Below are 4,358 nucleotides of genomic sequence, written 5' to 3'. Positions count from 1 at the left end.
GAGAGAGAGCACATGAGTGGGGGAGTGGCAAAGAGAGAGGAGGAGAGAGAGAATCTGAGGCAGGCTTTGCCCTGTCAGTGCAGAGTCGAATGTGGGTCTTGATCTCATGAACCGTGAGATCATGACCCGAGCCAATATCAAGAGTCAGATGCCCGACCGAACGAGCCACCCAGGTGCCCCCAGACATACTCTTATTCAACAAACTTGCGCATTCTTTGCACTACCTGACTAGGCACTGGGTCTACCAGGTGAGAGAGCCAATCTCTGTTCTTAAGCTGGGGAGATGGACAAGAAGGTCAATGCTAACAAAAGAGTGGAATTAGTAGTATATAGGGCAGCATGGATCCCAGCCTTAAAGATCAGGGAATGTGATGTTTGAATCCAATAGTATTGTGGATCATCAAACAAAAGTAGGCGGTGTTGAGGGAAGGGAGGAAGGATGTTCTAATCAAAGGGAATGGCCCACGCACACACAGAGAGAACGTCTGAAGTGCTGACAAGTTGGGGATTGTTGCACAGGATGGCAGCAGTGAGTGTAGAAGCTCGACCACAGTAGGATCTTGTCTCTGCAGCTGAAGATTTCGAACTTCATCCGGGAGCGACAGGAAACCGCTGACACACCAAATAGTACGCTCGCCTTCTGGAGCGCAGAAAAGGCAATTTCCACTCCGACCTCGGTGGAAAGACAATTGGTAGGAAGCACAGGATGCTGATGGTGCATGGCCTGAGCTTGAGCCTGAGCTGTGTGGTGCCGCATCCCCAGATACGTCAGTACGCGTCTTACGTGCCGACAAAGCAGGCCTGATAGGGGTCGATTTGCCCTGGGAACTTAGCCAACTCCCGAGAGAGAGAATTCACTCTAAGAGAAGGTGAGTTTGGTATCACACGTTAGTGGTGGAAGGGAAGAAGTGAGTCCGAGATAACAGGATGCCTCTTAACTTCTACGTAGTCCCTGGCCAAACTTCCCCATGAACTCCTGTCTGGGAAGACCGTGGCCTGAGAGCAAGGAGGTGCTCCCGTGGTATTCCTCACCAGGGTGGAACACACAGAAAGAGACACGCTTCCTCACTGCCCCTCCTCATTTTGCTCCAGAAGCCAGTCTAACTCTGCCATGGTCAAAATCTGCGGCACCCAGCCGAGGTGGCTGCAGAGGAAGGGCATCTTGGAGGCACAAGATAAGGCAAGCCACGGTGATGCCTGGGAGAGGCATTCGTCCGTATCGGAAGTGGCAGGCACGTCTTCCGGTTGAGTTCGTAGTCCGTGGGAGTGGCATGTAAGTGGGCTCAGTGATGTGTAAGGGGAGTGCTGTAGCATCTAGCGGAAGAGGGGCAGAATAGAAGAAGGAGAAAATGTTAGCTGGCTGGCTTTTTGTTAGCGCTAAAGGGGTACCCCCATGAGAACACAGGTAAAATTGGCCTGAGGTGTGGGGACCACTTGTCTCTTTACGATGACAAAGGAGGGCGAGAACCAGCAAAATGCGAACTTAAGAGACTAGGCCTGAACCACTTTCTCCCAGATAAGCTGCTCAAACTCCCAGAATATCAGTCCCTGGCGACTTCACATCGCTTACTGTAAAAGTGTAAGAGGTTAGGTTACTCCCCAGGCTCTAGAACAAGAGCCCAATGGCTCCCAGAGGTAGTACGTCCCTCATCCAAAAGGAAACCTGGCCGGTAGTTTGCCTCCAGCTAATCTTCCACATTTCTGCGAACTAGGCGCTTCGGTTTTATCGTTGCCTTTACAGAGAGTGGAGTCGGATTTTCGTGATTCTTCATGACCTTGTTCTCTCTGCTGTAACAGCCACGGCGAGAGCCAAAACGGACTCGTTCACAGAGAACAAGCAACTGTGTCTGATCCTCGTTCTTCGTGTTGAAGTTGCGATTGTGTCAGTGGGACTGACAGGTTCTCCAAAGCGGTTCGGTGACATCCTCCGTCAGATTCACCAGGAAACAGAAGGTTTCGAGTAGGCGTGTCTGGCTGGTCTCCCCAAAGGGCTCAGGAACAACGCATCCAAAGACTGCTGAATTCTTATTTCCCATCAGAAAAATATCAAAGCCAATCTGAAATCTGGGAGTGTTTGGAGGGCAGGTGGTATTAGCCTAGTAGTAAACACATTTTTGGCTGCTTCTTTTTTTCTCCCCGGTTGCTATGTTTAATGTGCTGAGAGAAAGCTGTTTGCTTGCAGAATCTTATTATAGAGCAGAAATATACTTGTTCCAGAGAAGAGGAATTTAATTGGTTCCAAGTCAAATGATGCTAACAGGTGTCACCTCACCAACCCAGGACTTAAAATGGGTTATTATAAAAAGGACGAATACCTAGTTGTCTGGCTCTCGCTCCCGCCTGTTATGCAAGACTGCCTGCCCCTGTAATGTTCCTCCTGATTATTTCCAGCAACTTGAGGAGGTGGCTCATATGTACCCATGCACAAGTCCTGTTGGCTACCGCAGCGCCTGCAATTTTCTTGCTCTTTCGGCTTGAGCTGCTCTCCGCTATTATTTGCTACTGAGGCCTGCACCACTTAATGCAAACTGCAGGTTAAGCCTCCGTTGGTATTGCTGCTTTGGCCAGGCTCTGTGACACTGGAAGGAAGGAACACTGCTGGTTCCCCGGAGGTGCCGAGGTCCGTGAGAATCTCTCTGTCCCGTTCAGCGCTACACACCGTGGAGGTTAAATTGTTAAGAGAGTTCCGGGGTTTTCACGCGTGGCCCTCTCTCTCCGCTAGGACCCGGACTCTGAGCTGTAGTGAAGCAGGATGGGAAGTATGTGGGCACAGTGGCCGCGAGAATGTGCCTCTCACCACAGCGACATCACTGAGGTGGACCCCAGCTGCTGTGCTCCGAAATCAAAATCACATTTTAAACAGAAGCTATGCCTGCCATGGGCTGCTCCCAGTCAGTTATAAGCATGGGGGGGGGGGGGGGGAGGGGAGATACGAAGGCTGACTCCTCCCCGGGAGACGGGGACCGTCTCTGATGCACCACTGTGACCTGAGGCTTCCTAATAGCCTGCTCAAACTATCCTGAGAACTGGATTGCAGTTCTAGTATCTGAGATGCTTCTACCCAACCTCCCTTCCCTTTTTCCCTGTCTCTTTCTCTTGCTGTGTGATGACTCTCTCAGTTTCCCCTCCTCCCTCTGTATTTTCTCTCCCAGGCATTTCCCCTAATATATTTTTCTTCTGCATGTTTAGTCCCGTCTTGGCATCTGCTTCTCATGGGACCAGCGAATCTGTGTTATGTGCAGTGGAATGACTATTCTCCCTGTAGCTGAAACACATGTATCTTCTTGACCACCTCCCTTCAGAGGAGTGTTCTATCCCAGGCGGTGTCTAGATCCTTTGCAGTAGATTTGACCTTGACCTCAACCTCCTCCACTCATGTTTGCTGGACATGCTCAGACATGTCCGAGTCTCAGTAGGAGATGCGATATGACGGAGGCTTGGGCTGAGCCCCTTGCTCCACATTCTGGAGCATCTATTATGATACTTTGTGGGTTCGATGCGTGGCTAGAGAACAAATAAATACAAGAAACTATCCCTGACTTTGAGGTGAAAATCTAGTTAGTGAGACAAAAATCACACATGTACCACAAGCGTTTAAGAATACAGATAATAAAGAGGAGGTCTGAGTGGCTCAGCCGGTTAAGCGTCTGACTCTTGATTTCATCTCAGGTCAGGATCTCACAGTTCATGGGTTCAAGTCCCATATCGGGCTCTGTGCTGATAGTGCTGAACCTACTTGGGATTCTCTCTCTCCCTCCCTCTGGCTCTCCCCTGCTTGCACACACACACACACACACACTCTCTCTCTCTCTCAAAATAAATAAATAAACATTTAAAAAATTTTTAAAAAGAATACAGATAATAATCATTACTTTTTCCAGGACACGGACAGAACTTCAAGAAATAGAGTTTCCTCTTTCTCTGGGCTTGTACTTAGGTATTTGGGATAATGATAGCAGAGAGTGGTTTCTTTCCTTCTGAGCAGCTCCATGACGAGCTGGATGTGAAGATGTGAAGGTGAGAAAGACACCGTCATCATCATATTCATTACCATGACGTGTTAAGAGCTTATCACCTTTCATCAGGCCTTACTGATTTCTTACTGATTTTTTCCCATTGTGTCATAAACTTGACACAAAACTCATGGACTGACATGAGGTGTTCACTTTTTACTTTCCAAACTAAAAAGGTGGATGGAAACGGGGAATAAATTGAACAAGCTAGGTGAGCTGCTAACCAGGCACAAGAACTCAACATTAATTCTCAAAGAGTACTGTTTTACACCTAAGAATGTATGGTGGTGGTGAGCGGGCGGAGGGGATATAAATGCTAATTAGATCGTTGGTATCAGTGTCAAG

General features: G+C 48.7%; 1 long non-coding RNA gene across 1 annotated transcript; it reads left to right on the top strand.

Annotated features, from left to right (window-relative positions):
- The first annotated feature begins 1,224 nt into the window (after window positions 1-1,224).
- LOC123600602 lies at window positions 1,225-3,532 on the top strand. Its single transcript, XR_006713695.1, has 2 exons — window positions 1,225-2,620; window positions 2,723-3,532. It is a non-coding gene; the product is annotated as an uncharacterized LOC123600602 (long non-coding RNA).
- The last annotated feature ends 826 nt before the right edge of the window (window positions 3,533-4,358 follow it).

The sequence above is a fragment of the Leopardus geoffroyi genome, chromosome D1 (genome assembly GCF_018350155.1).
Source record: "Leopardus geoffroyi isolate Oge1 chromosome D1, O.geoffroyi_Oge1_pat1.0, whole genome shotgun sequence".
Taxonomy (NCBI): Eukaryota; Metazoa; Chordata; class Mammalia; order Carnivora; family Felidae; genus Leopardus; species Leopardus geoffroyi.
This window is presented reverse-complemented; position numbering and strand designations above follow the sequence as displayed.